Source organism: Bicyclus anynana, chromosome 25 (genome assembly GCF_947172395.1).
Source record: "Bicyclus anynana chromosome 25, ilBicAnyn1.1, whole genome shotgun sequence".
Classification (NCBI taxonomy): domain Eukaryota; kingdom Metazoa; phylum Arthropoda; class Insecta; order Lepidoptera; family Nymphalidae; genus Bicyclus; species Bicyclus anynana.
This window is the reverse complement of record NC_069107.1, coordinates 3445762-3465778: the sequence shown is the minus strand read 5'-3', so window position 1 is coordinate 3465778 and position 20017 is coordinate 3445762. Positions and strand designations below refer to the sequence as shown.

The 20017-nt window shown below is 36.5% G+C and overlaps 1 protein-coding gene across 1 annotated transcript in view; it reads left to right on the top strand.

Annotated features, from left to right (window-relative positions):
• The first annotated feature begins 3234 nt into the window (after positions 1-3234).
• Positions 3235-20017, top strand: part of LOC112055922 (twitchin) — a 170366-nt gene continuing 153583 nt past the window's right edge. Inside the window, exon 1 of the mRNA XM_052889242.1 lies at positions 3235-3322. The gene's annotated coding sequence lies outside the window, so the exon portion shown is untranslated. The remainder of the gene's footprint in view (positions 3323-20017) is intronic.

Here is a 20017-nt window from a genome sequence, read left to right as displayed (position 1 = left end):
GCGACTTCGTTTTATCTTATGTAGTAATTTTGAGCTAAAGAGCTTCTTTGAAAGGGCTTCGGAAAATCGGTTTAGTAATTTTGTGTTAAAATCAAAATAACTCAAATACGTCTTTGATTTTTAGGTTAAAAAGATTATTATGAATTTTGAATTTTTTGAATGCGTTTTCTAGTCAGTCGCCATTGGAAACCCAACGGCCATCGGCTCTTCTAACTCTGAATTACTAATGAAATGCATCAAATACGAAGAAATATATAAATAAAAGGATTTTTCTTCTCACAGTCACACCAATATTACGTAGTTCAGTTTTCCAACCATACGTTTGCCGTGTGCGTTTCTGTATATCCCGTCTATTTTTGTATCTTTTATTGCTCCGCTAGTATTTCTGGCTAACTTTATAGAGAAATTACGTTTAGCGCCTGCCAAAATTCACACTTTCTATGTTGCTGGTTCGTGGGAATTAGCACGTTTTGTTGGTGATTGGAATTATTTACTGACTGGTTACGGAAACAATGTGTTAAGTTTGACGGCCTTAATGGCGCAGTGGATATAAAAGACGGAGGTCCTGGGATCGATCCCCAGCTGGGTCGAGTGAGCTATTATTAACTCTTTCTTAAGGTCCGGGTCTGTGCAAAAAATTGTGGATTTACAAGACGGAATGCCTGGGTTCGAGCCCGGATGGGCCGATTGAGGTTTTCGCAACTCTTTCTTAAGGTCCGGGTCTGGCTTGCTGGTGGGAGGTTTCGGCCGTGACTAATTAACGGCAAAGACGTACCGTTACGGTTTACAGTTCCAGTAAATATATATATACGGTCTAATTGAGAAATCTCCTACTTATTTTGAAGTCGGTTAACAATGTCGTGTAGATACCCAAAAGGAGTGTGGATTTTCATCCTATTCCTAACAAGTTATACCGCTTCCACCTTAAATTGCATCAAAACTTACCATCAGGTGAGATTGTAGTCAAGAACTCACTTGTAGAGAGCAAAAATAAGTGTGTATGTCTATATTGGTTTCGTTGCTTATCTCCTTCATATAAATACTAGCAGACGCCCAGCGGTTTCACCCGTGTAGTTACCGTTCCCGTGAGAATATGGGAATGAAATATTGCTCATGACACTCTCAAATAATGAGGCTTTCTAGTGGTAAAGGAATTTTGAAAATCGGTTCAGTAGATCCAAAGATTAACCCTACAATACCACAAACGTTACCTCTTTATAATTTAGCATAGATATAGACTAGAGATAGAATACAGTCCAAGTCTATAAAAATTGTCCGTGTGTAGGCAAAACTAAAAAGATTTTGATTGATTTTTTATAATATAAAACTGTACAGTTAAAATTGCGCAATCAAAACTGTACAATTAAAACTGTACAATTGAAACGATACAGTTAAATCTGCGCAGTTAAAACTGATTACTAATCATCTACGTGGACCGTGGTATTACTTAGTCAAGTACATATTCTTTCGCTCATAATTCGTTAAAGAAAATACCCCTCAGAATAAACTAAGTGTATAGCTTAACAACTTTGTACTTAACAACTTATGTGTGTGTGTGTGTGTGTGTGTAAGAATAATGTGACATTTATTATTGTTCTTGCATTCATTCATATTAACTATTATTGTTCCGTTAGTTGTTTCAGTCAATGGTATTACAGCGAAAAGCTTCGACCAACACTTTAAGAAGCTTTCGCTTAGCTGTTGGATCAAGAGTCGGATACAGAAGGCAGTAATTCTTGAGACGGCGCGTATTGTGAGGAGGTTCCTTACTCTGGAGCCTTGACCACCGGTTGCTTGGACACTCAAATGTCCCGCAGCGGGAGGGCTTATTTAATTTTGTATTTTATGTTGTATTTTATTAACAGTGTTAAAAATAAAAATAAATAACTAATAAATAAATGAGGGAGTTCTAAAATATGACATACCTTTTTATGAAAATAGGTACTATTCAAAAATCCTTTAGTCAATTCTCTAAAAAATATCGCATATAACGAAAAACACGCAGAGACTGATCGCAATTAAAACGAAAATCTTCATGAACAATCCCTTTTAAGGGCTTAGCAGGGCTAGGTCTGTCTGTTTGTAGAAAATAATTTGAAGCATACCGCGCTCAAATGTAGTCAAATCGAGTAATATAAATACTGCCTTTTCATTAACAATAAAAATACTATTTACAAATCCTTTTAATGTCAAGATGTTAAAAAAAGTATAACAAAACAAAGAAATCGAATACAATGAAAATTAAGCAATTCTGCAGATACTGATTACGATTAAAATAAAAACCTTCACCAGCAATCCATTTTAATGGCTTAACAGGGCTAAGTCTGTTTGTAGGAGAGAATTTAGAGCATTATCGCGCTCAAATGGGGTCATCTGCCTTCCATCCATAAAAATACTGTTCACAAATCCTATAAAGAGATGTCAAGATGTCAAAAAACGTATGACAAAAGAAAAAGATCGCAAACAACAAAAACTACGCAATAATTCAGAGACTGATTGATTGTGGTGAAAATAAATCTTCATCATCGACCAACTTTAATGACCTAAAGGACTAAGTCTCTTGGAGAGGATTTCGAACAGTACCGCGCTTAAATGGAGTTATATAAATACTGCCTTTTCATTAACCATAAAAATACTATTCACATATCTTATAAAGGAATGTCAAGATGTCACAAAAGAAGAAGATCGCAGAACAACAAAAAATACACTTTCATAGACTGATTGTGATGTCTTTCATAGACTGATTGTGATGAAAATAATCTTCATCATCGACCAACTTTAATGACCTAAAGGACTAAGTCTCTTGTCAATTGGAGTCATATAAATACTGTCTTTTCATTAACCATAAAAATACTATACACAAAGCAAGACTACGTGCGTAATTAACTAGTCGTCCATTTTATTTTATCTGCAAGCCATAAGTGTAGTTTCAGTGTCAACTTCCTTTAAAAATTTGCGGCAGACTCTATAAAACGCGTCGAAATTTCATGGATGATTAAGCCATGTAATTTTTCAAAGCGCCCACTAGATCCCCATTCATTGCTGCGTACGTCTGCGCATAACCGGATCCAGGTTAGATCATGTAGGTTAATAGCATCTGCATCCAGCTTTTATACCTTAGCAGTATCTAAACCGCACTATTTATAAAGTGCGGAGATTTATAAAGCCTAGGTATTATGTTGTGTATGTATGTATACTGGTATACACAATGAGGGGTGGGTATTTCTGGCGTGTGTGTCCGACCGTCCGGTCTACTCAGTTGAGGACCGGCAGGCGCCGAGCGCGTATCGAGTGTCCGCGAGTGTACCGTTGTCAGTGAGAGGTGTGTAAGTCGGTGCTTATTAATCGATTAATGCTTCGAAGTGCTTCGGTGTCTGTGCTAACATACTAATGCATGACCGCCCTCAGCGGGGGTTGGGAACGGAATGGGAATCATGTTGTGCGTGGGACGGGTGTGGGCTGGGAAATTTGATAAGGCGATATGTTGGTCGGCAGACCACTTTTGTATGCAGCCCGGCTTCAGTCGACGCGGACTATTTTTGAACCGGCGCGGGATATTTCGGCTATGCCGCGAGAGCGCTGCCACTCGACGCCCGTCCGGTAAACTCGGAACCAAGAGAACTGACGCGTCACGCGCCAATTAGATGCTCCTTATGTTTTTTTTTAATTTGCCATGTCTTCTAAATCAAAAGAGGCGTGATAGCCCAGTGGATATACATTTCCCTTTGATTCGAGGGCCGTCAGGTTCGAATCAGACCCGGGCATGCACTTCCAACTTTTTGGTCAGAATTTAATTATCATAATTATCACAAGTCTCAAACGGTGAAGGCAAAACATCGTGAGAAAACCTGAGAATTTTCTTAATTGTCTACGTGTGTGAAGTATGCCATTTCGCATTGGGCCAGCGTGGTGGACTATTACCCTAACCCCTCTCATTCTGAGAGGAGATTCATGCTCAACAGTGACACGAATATTGGTTGTTAATCTTTTAGACAAGACCAATATTACCATTCCCCTCCAATTGAAAAAAATTTGCGCTAGTGGGTACGACAAATAGTCCAGCGGGCGTGGAACTACGAGTACCATCGGTGATGAAATCTCATTACTATGGAGCATTTTAAAGTGATAACTTCTTATGACACCCCTCGTATCGGAAAGCCCAGTTTTGATCGACCCAACTAGGTGAACTGAGGACATTAAGCGGGTCGCAGAGAGCCGCTGGATGCTGGCGGCTCGAGACCGCTGTATTTAGAAGTCCATGCAAGAGACCTATGTCCAGCAGTGGACGTCCATCGACTATTAATGATGGCTTCAATTCAAGCAGTCAAATAATCACCGTATCCATAGACGTAATTTATAAAGTTACCCACCTACTCGTACGTAAAACATTAAAAAATATATAAACCGAAAATAACTTAACCGAACTGAAAGTTGATATTAATCTCACGAGATTTATTGCCGCTGACAGGATGTCAGTTATGTCATGGCTTTTAGTTTATGGATGCTCGGAAATAATGTTGTAATCATACTCAGTTTTAGTAAATGTTTGAGATGAAAACTGAATACTTATAAATGTAGGAAAGCCAGAAACGTATGAAGTAACTTTGAAAGAAAAAAAGTTACTAAGAGCAAAATTTGTAAGTTTTCTGGATAACCTCATTACATCCAACTGACATAGTGAATACTGACTTATATTAAAAATAGCAGTAATTTCAAGAGAACTCTCCTGTACTGAAGAACTTACATATTTTGTTTTGCTCCTTCTACATCTATAGTATAATTTTTAATAACAGCAGTAACTCCAATAAAATTCTTGAATTCTATAGAACTTACGCATATTTGGTAACTCCAAGATAATTCTCGAATACTGTAGAACTTGCGCATATTTTGTAACTCCAAGATAATTCTCGAATACTGTAGAACTTACGCATATTTTGTAAATCCAAGATAATTCTCGAATATTGTAGAACTTAAGCATATTCTGTAAATCCAAGTGAATTCTCTAACACTGTAGAACTTGCGAGTGTAGTACAATTTTTAATAACAGCAGTAAAAGTCGAATACTGTAGAACTTACGCATATTTTGTAACTCCAAGAGAACTCTCAAATACTGTAGAACTTACGCATATTTTGTAACTTCAAGTGAATTCTCGAATATTGTAGAACTTAAGCATATTTTGTAAATCCAAGTAAATTCTCAAATAGTGTAGAACTTGCGAGTGTAGTACAATCTTTAATAACATTAGTAAAAGTCGAATACTGTAGAACTTACGCAAACTTTGTAACTCCAAGAGAATTCTCAATTATTGTAGAACTTATGCATATTTTGTAAATCCAAGTGAATTCTCGAATACTGTAGAACTTGCGCAAAGAGAATTCTCGAATACTGTAGAACTTGCGCAAAGAGAATTCTCGAATACTGTAGAACTTACGCATATTTTGTTATCTGTAAAGTGTTTGTGTCGTTGTTATTGGTCTATTTTAACTGACACAGTTTACCTGACCTTGCAACCGTGTCGTAGCTATAAAGTTCTGAATTTGTGTCCACCTTCAACTAATTGTGACATCTTATAGTTAACATCTGAGTTTTGACCCAGTTATAAGTTTTAATAGGTTAGTTGCCTGTTGCATTCCATTTATCATATTTGAGGGTCAATTTGGTGCTGCAAATGCTATTGTTTAATTGTTCTAGGTTTGATTCTCTATAAGAAACTTAAGCTATATTGACTACAATCTCACCTGATATTTTATTTTTAAGTAATGCCACTTATCACATTAAATCTAAATTATAATATGGCTTAACAGTCCACTCAAACAGTGGAGCACTATAGAACTCCCTTTAATATGTGGCATAACCTAGAAAAAGCCCCCAACTCGGCATTTTGCCGCATACTTTCAATAAAAAAAGGATGCAGCATTGATTTTCAGTTAGGACCCATCATCACATACCATCAGGTAAGATTGTAGTCATCTAAGATGGAAGTGGGTTAGGAGTAGGATGAATATCTACACCTAACTTACTCGTACTCTAGTAGCTATACAAATCTTACCCACGTGGAATGATGGCAAATAATTGGATGCATTTTAGCATTGAACAGCCAGGATGATACTGATATCGATAATACCTACGAGTAGATAGCCTTTGCCCAAAAAATTAGCCAATTATCTGTCAACAATCAAGGCAATTAGCGACAGTGAAATAATTCAGCTTATAGCAGCAATGCACTCTATGGCTCTAAAGGTTTTCACAGAACAATTAAGTATTTTAGGTTTTCTAGGCCCAGGTTGACGTTGGTCTGGTGGTAGACCACCACCCTACCAATAGAGACGTCAAAAATCCCTGACAATTTAGCGTTCCGGTATGATACCGTCTACAAGCATTGAGAGTTAGAGGTAGAATAAACAAAACATTACTATCACACGTTATGCTCTTAGATTGGATCATTGGTCACTTACCATCAGGTGACATCTCAGTCAAGGACTAACGCTTTTTGTTGCGGAGTTATTGAGTGTCCAAGCACCGGCGGTCAGGACTCCAGAATGAGAAACCTCACAATTGGGTTGATGACTAGGTTTGAATATATTGTTTTTTATGATACATTCGGTCAATGTTAACTAATTTATACATAAAAAGCAAAGATTGTCTGGATATTTGCAAAATAAATAAGATTATAAAATGTCAAAATATATTAAAAATCTTTTATCGTAATTAGATAAAAATTCATACAGTTTTAGTTTCCTTACATTAAATGGGAGGTTTTTTAATATGTGAACAATAAACGCACAAATAACAAAGATAATAGTAATTTTGTTTGAACGAATCTAACGATCATTATGTACCTACGACGTCATTAATTCGTGCAATTTTGTATGGGGTGTTTTTCAGGGATCCGCGGTAGCGCCGCAAATCTGACCCTTTAAATCCCTGAGCTCCGAAAGTAATGATCGCAAATACCCTGTTACTTTTACAAAATTGCTTTACTATTAGCTTACTCTTAATTTACCTTTATACAATTTAAAAAACTGTCATCATCCGTATGTAATTTAAACATCTTCAAAGCAAGAGTATATAGGCATCTTGTAGGTAAGCGTCCTTCATTAATGCTTCCTATTAGACTTAATTGTAGTTAAGCGCAAGCCTATATTACTTAAAAAAGCCTACTTGAACTTCTGTACTGCTAACTAAACCTATAAATATAGTTTAAAGACACTTTTGAAACTTTTAGTTTGACCAGACTTGTATAGACTCTACCGGTTCGAAAGGTAGGTTTTAACGGCCTCCGTGGCGCAGTGGTGTGGTGATTTACAAAACGGAGGTCCTGGGTTCGATCCCCGGCTGGGCCGATTGAGGTTTTCTTAATTGGTCCAGGTCTGGCTGGTGGGAGGCTTCGAAAGTGGTTAGTTACCACCCTACCGACAAAGATGTACCGCCAAGCGATTTAGCATTCCGGATGTCGTGTAGAAACCAAAAGGGGTGTGGATTTTAATCCACCTCCTAACAAGTTAGCCCACTTCCATCTTAGATTATTGCATCATCACTTACCATCAGGTGAGATTGCAAGGGCTAACTTATGAAGAATAAAAAAAAATAAAACAAAAAGGTTCCGCTAAGAAGTAATTCTTGTCAATACACTAAACTACAGTACAAGTATTCTTTAGATTAAATGAACATTTCAACTAAATGTTTACATTTCAGTTATAACTGATTTTCTAAGGAACAACCCTATTTTAGCCGCCGTTGTATTGAGATATCAGGCCACGTCCCGATTTTCAATGCTTCCTGATGTTGTCAATGCATTAACCGGTCTAGAATTTATGGCATCCATCTATTAGGAGATTATACACCAACCTAAAATAACATGAAACTAAATAGCATGTAAGTACTTACATATTTCATATGTACATGTTAAAATCCATCGCAGCAAGGTTGGATCCTTTACTGACCCTGGGATAGGTCCTCCATAGGGGAAGACCTAATCAATGATGTCATAATAGTCACAATGTTATTGTGACATCACATAGTGGACGACAGCGTCGACATCGCGTTTAGACTTTTGGAAAATTTGACATATTTGAATATTGTTTATATTAAAAATGAAACTAAATAGCATGTACTTACACAAACATATACATTAGGAAAAGTTACATAATTTTGTCTTTTTGTATTTAATTAAATATAGTAAAAACAAACAAACAAAGACGTACCGCCAAGCGATTTAGCGTTCCGGTACGATGTCGTGTAGAAACCGAAAGGAGTGTGGATTTTATCCTACTCCTAACAAGTTAGCCCGCTTCCATCTTAGATTGCATCATCACTTACCATCAGTAAGTAGTGAGACTGTAGTCAAGGGCTAACTTGTAGAGAATAAAAAAAAATCTATGTAATAATGTATTATAAAGATTGGGAAACACTTTTCAGTGTTCTGATTTGCAAACACGCAATTTCTTGTGGCGTTCTAAAACAAAACAAAACAGCAAATCTGAAATGGGTCAGAGACGATGTTAGCGCTACCCGGTATAATTATTTCGCAGCGTTGATTAATTTAGAATCCATGTCTGGAGTGAGACTAAATTATTACGCGTCTTCTTTGATTCTGGATTAAAGCAATCAATATAATCGGTTCAGTATGTTATCTCTAACAACCAGTAGAATTTCTAGAATTCTAATTTGGGAACTACATGGAATTTATTTTATTACTGTCCATCACTAAGCTTATGAGCGTGCGTGTTGCCAGTGATGACTTATGGACTTTAACTATGGGCCTCAAAGGAAAGCTGAGTTTCACAGCGGGCGATGGAACGAGCTATGCTCGGAGTACTGCGTGATTGAATCAGAAATGAGGAGATCTTCAAAAACCAAAGTCACCGACATAGCTCAACCAATCGCGAAGCATAACTGGCAATTGGCGGGGCATATAGTTTGAAGAGCCGATGGACGTTGGGGTCCCAAGTTGCTAAAATTTCAATCCCGCCCAAGAAAACGTAAAATAAGAGGGTATTTCATGACTTAAACTCAGTCGGTTGTTAGGCAGTGTAGACACCGTTACGCAGCCAGTCGCGTTAGTGATTTTGTGCAATAATGTTTTGTGTTGTAATTATTGTTTATTATAAATTGTTTAGTGTGGACATGGAGAACATGTCGCGCAGGGAACATGAGTGTTTATGAATTCTAAAGGGATAACTTAAACTTACTCCCAAGGTCACAAGTCCTGGGACCTGCTCGAGGTGTTGCCTCTACCACAAAATAATGGTACAATCACTGCCGCTACTACTCGTGACGTCACAATATTATTAGATATTTTTTTGGTTTAATTAGGTGCTTTTTTATAAAGAAAGCACCAAGTAAAACCAAAGAAAATCTCTTATGGACTTATGCAATACTACTCCTACTCCTCCGGTTGTCCAGATAATTAATATACTAGACACGTTAAACATGTAACACTTCTCTTTTAGCAATGTTAGTTAATAATTAATTAACTAAATGAGTAATGTCAAATTGTTCGTAGAGCTGCCGGTTCTTGGAACGGAGTTAAGGTATTATAGACGGAGAGCCAGTGACAGCCAGACCTTCGTCATTTCATAAAAGCTGAAAGTTTGTCAGTTGCTCCTACTATAGATGAGTACCGTAACCAACTATGGAGTTTGGACCGTGGTGGCTTTGGGAGATCGCAGGTTTCAAGGATCCAGACTCTCAACCGTCTAAGTATAAAGGGCATTTTTTTCATGTTGTCCTCGGTATATTATGAGAAACGTTATCCTTATTCGCCAGATACTTAATCACAACCTTTCAAATTAAATGGTGTTTTTCAAAAAGTTGCCGCGAAGCTAAGTGACTGGCGACTGGGAATATAATTTCTCATATTATGCCGAGGAAAACATAAAAAAATTACACTTAATACTTAGACCGTTGAGGGTCTGGATCCTTGAAACTTGCCACCACGGTTCAAATTCTATTGTTGGCTTTACTTACTTATAGTAGGAGAATGAACTGACAAACTTTCAGTTTTTATAAAATGACGAAGGTCTGGGGTTCACTGGCTCTTCGGCTATTAATAGTGTTATACACTCAAGACTTTGATCAATTGTGGCTGCATACCCCGTGTCAGCGTGTCTAACCATCTGTGTCGACTTTGAGATCAAATAGACCGTTAGCTACTTAACAAGTACCATGCGGTACGGGGTTTAAATGACCCCGTAAGAGACTTACTTCCTTCTGACCTATATGTAATAGGGAAATCTCCTACTATTTCTGTGGAGAATAGGACATTCCACGGCATGCCTTATTCGAATGTTCTGCCTGTGAAGACCTGAGAGGGACGGCACAGGGAGAGAGTGGCCATGTCGACTCCGGTAGCCTGATCACACGTATACTGACTAGCGAAGGCCAGTTGCAGCTATACGGACGAAAGCTCCAGAAAATAATGATGGGAAGGGAAGAAAGGGAAAGGGAGAAAAAGAAAAGAGAAATAATTTAGACGCAGTTAGCACGATGTAACTCAGAAAATTAAAAAAAGAAAGAATACTTACTTGCAGTGGGGTTAATAAAAACATGGGATAATTCCTCGTGGTTAGGTAATTTACGTAACTTTAATTTGGCGTAGAGTAAATATAAAATAGATGAATCAATGGAATGAAAATTATCAATAAAATGAATGCATGCCGCACGGCATTCTGTAAAGTTACAGCGATGTAACATCGCTCAATTCCATGGAAACATCGTTGTTTAAAATTATAATAATACTTGATAGAGGCGAATATTACATCGACGAGTATAAAATAGCAGAATTACACCCCTGATCAATTGACTCGAACTATGTCGGGTCTATTGGCAACAATGTACCTGTCAGTGACAATCGATTCAATTGATCTCGGACCAAGGCGCGCTTGGAACCCTCGTAATTTTAATTTTAAGTTTTCGACTATTATTACCTCCATCAGATTAAAATAAATTATGACATAATCCTGACCTTTCAAAAGTGCTTGTAAACTAAGCCTAATTGAAATAAATGAATTTTGAATTTTGAACTTTTTGAATTTTGATTGATACCTGCAGATCAATGCACTGCTATTTACAAGAAGATCCCGGATCGTATTTATATATAGCTATGTATTTATAAGATTGAAAACCTATTGAAAAGCAATTTCTTGCTACATTATTCTGTCCAATTAGATTGTTAGAGACGTGATAGCCTAGTGTATATGACATCTGACTTCGATTCTGAGGGCGTAGGTTTGAATCCGGTCCGGGGCATCTCCAACTTTTCAGTTATATGCATTTTAAGGAATTAAATATCACGTGTCTCCAACGGTGAAGAAAAAATATTTGCATAAATTTATTTGCGAATGCGAAATAATATTTGCGAAGTCTGCCAATCCACATTTGGCCTGCGTAGTGGACTAAGGCCTAACCCCTCTCAATCAAAAGAAAATTAAAGGCAAAGCTTTCTTATATCGGAAGGTTAAAAAAACTTAAACCCGCCATTCTGTTTCAGGCAAGTTGATCATTGTAAACAGAATTATAATTACGTCGTAAAACTCAAAGACTTACACACCTACACGACCACTACACAGCCATTACAATCTGTCACACACATCATAAAACTTTATGATACTTTTGGAACCAAATCAAGTTTTATATTAGTGTTTAACTATGTTTTTGACATTGGGTATTGGGCTAATTTTACACATTATAATGCGTTTATAATTATTTACATGAAAAAAAAATGTAAATAACCCCGTTAAAAAAAATACAACACAAAAAATATAAAATTATACCTAAAGACTTAGCCCTCATTCGCACTAGAGCTTTTTTAAAGACGTTAAAAAAGTGTTCCAATACAATTTAGAACGACAATGTTTTTAAATCACGACGCTCGAGCAGTGTTACATTTTCAAATTTGGGCGTTGGAAATAGACCTTCATTTAACTTCATACCATATTTGAATGTTTTTTAACGTCCGTTAAAAAAAAAAAACTCTCGTGCGAATAAGATATAAGACCTTATTTATTAGTTTTTCCGTCGACTTTTACTCATTAATTAACATGTGATTCATACTGAGTTATTACTCGTATTTTTTAAAATTTCACTTCCCGAACCACGACCTTTTCACGAATTTGTCTCTATCTTTCTCTATCTATAGTATCGTGTTAGACAGAAAGAGATAGAGACTAACACTGTATTAAAACATCGCTACAGAACAGCGCTTTGGTTTCATAACGATTTTTTCGAAACGGTCTTTATCTTCTCTCTCTAGTCGCACTTTTCAGCATTTAAGTTAAGTTATTTTATTTAAAAAATATGAAGAAAAGCTTAATTTTCATAATTTATCAAAACTGATTTATATCAAACGCGTAATTATCACAAAATCGTATAAAATTATTTTAATAACTACGAGTTTTATGAACAACTAGCGGACGCCCGCGACTCCGTCTGCATGGAATTCAGTTTTTCACAAATCCCGCGGGAACCATGGATTTTTCCAGGATGAAAAGTAGCCTATGTGTTAATCCAGTTAATTAAATCTATTTTCATTCCAAATTTCAGCCAAATCGCTTCAGTAGCCGCAGCGTATAAGAGGAACAAACATACTTACACACTTACACACAAGCTTTCGCCTTTATATTAATAGTGTGATAGTGTGATTAAAATTCAGTTTCGGGTCAAAACGACCCGAAGCCTTCCGAGAGTGAAGTCCGAGGTCTTCTCGGACTAAGGCTGTTGAAACCCTCGTAACATTCATCTTAAGTTTTCGAATTTACTTACCACTATAAAATGTAATCATGACATAACTTGAAGTTTCAAAAGTGCTTGTAAACTAAATCTAAATTGAAATAAATGATTTTTTTTTGAAGACGCGAGGTTAAAATATCCATGTATCTCCTATACATGGATATTTTAACATACACCATACCAACAATTACCATACATTAGGTATGGTTGGTTTATGTTGGTACACCATAGAAACACTAATTGAGTAATTAGTGTTTATTGTCTTTGTGTCAACCGAAGCAGAACCGCGATTTCTCGACAGATGGCAAATTGTTTATCAGATCTGGCACCGCTGCCCGAAAAAACATTCGTTTTCAATTTTCCTACGCAAGAGTCAAACAATCCGCGTGTTGTTTTTAGTTCTATTTTAATTGGAACTTATTTCGGGAACACAGACTTTGTTGATAGTTATCGCCAGCATAATTAATGTTAATCTTTGTTTACTGATTAATATAGAGACCCACTATGATTTAATGTAGAAGCCTCTATGGTACAGTTTTAACAGACTGTGTGGCGTTATTTGTGTTGGATTTACAAGATGGGGGTCCTGGGTTCGATCCCCGGCTGGGCTAATTGAGGTTCGGCCGTGGCCAATTACCACCTTTGGCCGTCCAAGACATACCACCAAGCGATTTACGTTACGATGTCGTATAGAAACCAAGAGGTGTTTAGATTTTCATCGTAGGTACTCATAACAAGTTAGCCCGCTTTCATCTTAGATTGCATCATCACTTACCATCAGGTGAGATTCTAGTCAAGGGTTAACTTGTAAAGAATGAAAAAAAAAATTGTTCTGTGATGAGGGTTCCGATTTAAGACCAGTGTCAGAAACGGGTTGACTGAAGTGAATTTAAAGGGCAAAACACTATTATTGAATAAAAGTCGGTCAGGTCTAACAATTCCCGCCAATAAGCCCTCGAATGACAGAGAATAACCTCGAGTGAAGTCCCGGACTTGCGACCGAAGGATGTAGGGTTAAAAACGTCTTTTTAAAACTAGTTAACACTCCCTATCCCCACTCAAGTCATTCTCCTCGCCTAAACCAAAATAATCCATGAAGGATTATCCAACCAAAAATGTGGACGGATCGAACGTCACGACAAGAATGAGCTAGGCCTTGAGCCGTTAACACTACTCCTTACCTAACTCACGGAACATTTCGTACTATCTCGGCTCATGACGACACGAGCCGACCGATCGAATGACTCACTCGCGCTGATTGCTGATGAGTTTGATCCTCAACCATTGGGCTATCGATAGTAACCTAGGTCTAACCGTAGGTAGGTAGATATACCTACTCTAACACAGCATTTCGATTATATAATGATTTATTTATTTTGCTATCATCCACGAATATTCGGCGAACCCATTTTGAATTTTGAATTTGAATTTGACAACGTCACCCAGGTCCGACAAAATAGTCTCTACGTACGTTTCACCCCGAAACCGGAGCATCCTCAGGAGATGTTGACTCTACAACGTGCAATTGCAAAGTCATTTCGATTAAATCGAGATGAACGGAAATGTTGATCATATTTATAAGTGGATTATATACTACCAACATAAACATACATTTCATATTAGATTCTTTAAAAAAAATAATTTTAATATAAATTCTACTCGCAGTTCTTTTTAAAATTAAATTGAAGTAGAAAACGTAGTAGGACACTGTTAATCTGATATTACTGAAGCTTTTAAATAGTGAAAGAATTTTTGGAATGATTCCAATTGTACTCAGGTTAACAGCATTTTTGAACAATTTTTCATTTAAATAAAATACCTCTTATTTCAACGTCTTCAAACCTATAAAGTAGACAATTACTGAAAATGTCTACATTATGGAAAAGTCTAGACTGCTCTAGATGGCTTTGTATTTTGATCAAGCAGGTAACCCACCTGATGGTAAGTGAAAACCATCAAGTAACAATTTGAGAACACGCAAGTAACTACCTAAAAATTACTATCCATTGTTAATCTGTAATGAGGATGATGACTAAAAAAAAAAATCAAAATTCATTAATTTTTAAGTAAACTCGGTTTACAAGCACTTTTAATACGTCAGTTGACTATTTGTAAACATTCTACCACCGGTTTGGAAGGCAGGTTCTATTGAGAAGAAATCGGCAAGAAACTCAACAGTTGCTCTTTTAAAAAAAAACATACAGTAGGTAGTAGATTTTACAGTTGATGATAACATTACAATTTCTTTTAGTTTTACTTCCTGTGTGAAGGTGAAATCTGATCCAATGGCCTCCAAGCATCTTTATCATTAAGGAACTTATCAATGGTGTAGTAACCTCGACTAAGTAAATGTTTTTAAACACATTGCTTAAAGCTATGCATTGGCAGGTCCACCACACTCTTGGGGATCTTGTTATAGAAGAGTACACCCAAAACTAAACCTAGAATATACTGATTTATATAAGACATTCGGTTAAATAAGGTCAGGTCAGTATTAACTAAGTAATACATCGTTATCAACCCATATTAGGCTTACTGTCGAGCTCGAGTCTCCTCTCAGAATTAGAGGGGCAGACTTCACACACGCAGATAATAAAGAAAATTCTCTGGTATGCAGGTTTCTTCTCGATGTTTTCCGTTTGATAATTGATAATTGATTTCTTAAAATGCAATATATAAATGCATTCTTAAAATAACTGAAAAGTTAGAGGTGCATGCCCTGACTGGATTCAAACCTATGCCCTCTGAATCGAAGATAGAGATAATATCCACTAGGCTATCACTAATTATTTATTTATTTAATTCTTTATTATACACAAAAAAAATTAACAAACAAAAAAGTAAGATGCGCAAAGGCGGTCTAATTATGTTAATATATAGCAGATAGATATTTCAAAATGTATTTAATCCTTTTGATTACAAATTATAATTAACAATTTAACAGTTATACCATAGAGCAAACAAGCATATTAAAGCCATGAATTGAATGGGGATGATGACTACGTTTGAATATATTGATTTTTATGATACATTCGGGTGAATAAGGTCAATTTTAACTAATTTATACATAAAAAGCAAAGATTGTCTGGATATTTGCAAAATAAATGAGATTATAAAATCTATTAAATTTTTTTTTATCGTAATTAGATGAAAATTCATACAGTTTTAGCTTGGTTACATTAAATGTGACATTTTTCAATAAATGAACTATAAACATAACGCACAAATAACAAAGATATTAGTAATTTTGTTTGAACGCCCATACAAACCTAACGATTAGCGAGCCAACGACGTCACTAAATCGTGCCATTTTGTATGGAGCGTTTTTCAGGGATCCGCGGCACCCTGTAGCTCCGAAAGTAATGATCGCAGATACCCTGTTACTTTTACAAAATTGCTTTGCTGTTAGTATACTCTTAATTTATATGGAATTTAAAAAACTGTCATCATCCCTATTATCATTATTGTCAAAAAAACCAGAAACACCACAATTTAACCACGGTTCAACCGAGAACGTGAAAATTACCGCAAAGTGAAACTCCGTTAACCTTCAAATCGCAATACAAAAATAAACAACCGTCGACTATTCATAGTCGAATTCATAGCAACAGAAGGCCTTAGCATAAATATTTTTCACACAAGATTATCATCTGTCCCATTCGCACTCGTGCGTAAAACTATCGCCGTCTCCCTCCCGATGGCCACTTGCCAAACCGTCAGTTACGAAATATAAAATCTAATTATGAAAACTTACATTACTATTAATATAGGAAAACCATACTTTCGGTTGCTGAAAGAGTTGTGATAGCCCAGTGGATATGACCTCTGCCTCCGATTCCGGAGGGTGTGGGTTCGAATCCAGTCCGGAGCATGCACCTCCAACTTTTCAGTTGTGTGCATTTTAAGAAATTAAATATTACGTGTCTCAATCGGTGAAAGGAAAACATTGTGAGGAAACCTGCATGCCAGAAAATTTTCTTAATTCTCTACGTGTGTGAAGTCTCCCAATCCGCATTGGGCAAGCGTGGTGGACTATTGGCCTAACCCCTCTCATTCTGAGAGGAGACTCGAGCTCAGCAGTGTGCCGAATTGATGACGATACTTTCGGTATTTATTGATATTCGGTATTATTTTACACAATTATATATTTTACTAACTGACGCCGCGCGGTTTCACCCGCGTGGTTCCTATTCCCGCAGGAATACGGGGATAGTATATAGCCTATAGCCTTCCTAATCAATGGGCTATCTAACACAGAAATAATTTTTCAAATCGGACCTGAGATTAGCGCGTTCATTCAAACAATTAAACAAACTCTTCAGCTTTATAGTATTAGAATAGATAATTAATTTAAAAAAAAATTAAAAACTTGCACTAAAATGTTAAGGCTAATCACAGAACAGATCGATGAAACCTGATTATTTGTTTTTTGTAAAGAATAAGCAAAGATCGGCCTTCTTGTTTGTTTTTGATTATTTTTTTCTTAAATTTATATTGTAAATTTATTACAAAATAAACTAACAGCCAACGTACTTAACATAATCTCCGAGCCTTGGGGGAGTAACCAACAATTTCCCAAATCCGGGCTGAGAATATTTAACGAAAATATCTCAGAAGACAGAAAAACTCAGTACGTAATTCATGACCCGACCCACGTTTTTTTAATTCTTTACAAATTAGCCCTTGACTACAATCTCACCTGATGGTAAGTGATGATGCTGGCTTAGACGGAAGCGGGCTAACTTGTTAGGAGGATGACGAAAATCCACACCCCTTTCGGCTTCTAAACGACATCGTACTGGAACTCTAAATCGCTTGGCGGTACGTCTTTGTCGGTAGGGTAACTAGCGACAGCCGAAGCCTCCCACCAGCCAGACCTCGACCAATTGAAAACCTCAATCGACCCAACCGGGAATTGAAGGCCGTCTAACCAGGTCTGAGGCCACATAGGCTAATCACTGGACAAATGAGACAATAATACTAAATTATATTCAGGTACTTGGCGAATATATGGTGCAGTTTAGACTCATAGTACAAGCTGACAGATTATTATGATTTATTTAAATTGGCAACAAAAAGCTATAAACAATGGCAAAATTGTCCAGTGTCTATTAAAATATAAAGGTGATCCTCTTAGAAAACTTGGCACGTACTAAAATATGTCTAAGAGGTCAACTGTATTATATTGTAAGTGATAGGAATATATAATAGGTCAGAGTTTGACTGCAATCACGCTTTTGGTAAGCGAAAAACCAACAATCACCTACACGCGGCACGATCCAAAATGGATCAGTTTGGATCGTGCCGCGTTGCAAGAGCCAGCTCATGACTAAGGGCCCCGTATGGGTTCGAAACTATTCGGGCATAGTCCGGCGTTGTATCACGTAAGTTTTAATCGTGCGTCATAAACAATTAATATGAATAGTTTAAATTAAAAAAAAAAGAAAAAGCATTATTACATTACACTTGATGAATTTCATAAATTCTTAATTACAATAATGCTTAGCGTAATCAGATACTCTCACCAAAAGAAATAAATAATGATATGAAGTAAATAAAACTTATTATAAACAATTATAGCGGTCGGACTCATCACCGAAGGGTGGTGGTTCGATCCTCGCCCCGTTGGTCTATTGTCGTACCCACTCCTAGCACAGTCTTTCTTGACTAGTTGGAGGGGAATGGGAATATTGGTCATATTAAAAAAAAATGGCAAATATAAAAAAATCACCGCTAAGGTTCCCGCTGGCTCTTCTCAGTATGTCTTCAAAAATACTTGTAAATAAACTACTGTAAGTAAAGGACTTTGATTTTGTACTACAGAATTACATCAGACAAAAAATGGGTTTTTAATTACATTCATGATAAAAATGACAACCTATAATTTTCGTAGCATTGCTACGCGGGCTACGATGAGCTCTACGATATATAGTAGCTGCTACGTTAAGGCTTTCGGAATATATTCTCTTTTTCAAATTTTTTCTCTTTATACTGCAATTAATATACTGATGCACTGGGTTTGAAAGTGAGATTCGGTACTACAAATTCCATGTGGCAGGACTTGAACCCAAAACTCTTTCTTGAGTTTAGAAATCCAAACGATAATTTAGACATATTAATAAAAAGCATTTCTAATTAAAACAATACTTCTCTTTAAAAATCCTCAAGATTCTTTACGGAAAAAGGAGACAAGGTTATTAATTCAACCTGTAAATATTTTTTTATGTATGAACACGCGTAACTTTTTTCTAAATCCGATTTTAACATTTTTTTTAAATTACTATAATTGTAATTAGCCTATTTTTAACAGTTCACTTCAGAGCTAGGCTATGTGTTGAATATGAATGAACCGATTTAAAAAGTTCATTCGCTGTTAGGAAGCTACTCTATCTGTGTGCTATAGGCTATATTTTATCCCATTATTCATACGGGAACGGGAACCACGCGGGTGAAACCACGTGATCTGCTAGTATTTATAAAAAGCAATTTATAGGTGGACTGATGACATCAAGCGAGTCGCAGGTATTCGCTGGATGCATATGGCTCAGTATCGTGATGTTTGGAAATCCCTACAAAAGGAAAGACATGATGATGATGATGATGGTGTTGTTGTTGTTGTTGTTGTTGTTTTTGATGATGATGATGATGAATTTAAAGGTGCAAAACAAAACAAGTGTTACTTTAAACACAGTTATGTTTTGATAACCAACCTTTATTCTAAAGTTCTTGAGTGCATTGTTTACGAGCTTGACCTACAGATTGGCATTGCAACAACTAGACTAACAATATGATTTATACTCATACATACACTTAGGTGAGTCACACGTAGAGAACATCTGCTCTTTGAAGTCGAAGGAAATTACAACTATCATGATATTACTGATATTACGTGCTATAAAATTAACTGATAGGGTAAGGTCGATTATAATAGTTATTCATAAAATAATATTGAACTTTATTAATTCCTTGAACATTCTTGCCTCTTTGATCGATTTTGGTTAATCTATGCAAATTCGTAGTAGGGTAAGGTCGATTTTAAATGCTATTTATCTATACTTCTATTTTAAGAGATTGTTTGTTTGAACGCGCTAATCTTAGGAACTGCTGGTCCAATTTGAAAAATTCTTTCAGTGTTAAAATGCCCGTATCGAGGAGACGAGACGAATATCATAGCATTCCATGGATTCACCGTGCAGGTGCCGGGTCCATCGCGTGGTAGAGAGAAAAACAACAAGCAAAGTCCAGGACTTGTGACTACTGGACGTAGGATTAAGGAATTCCTCGACG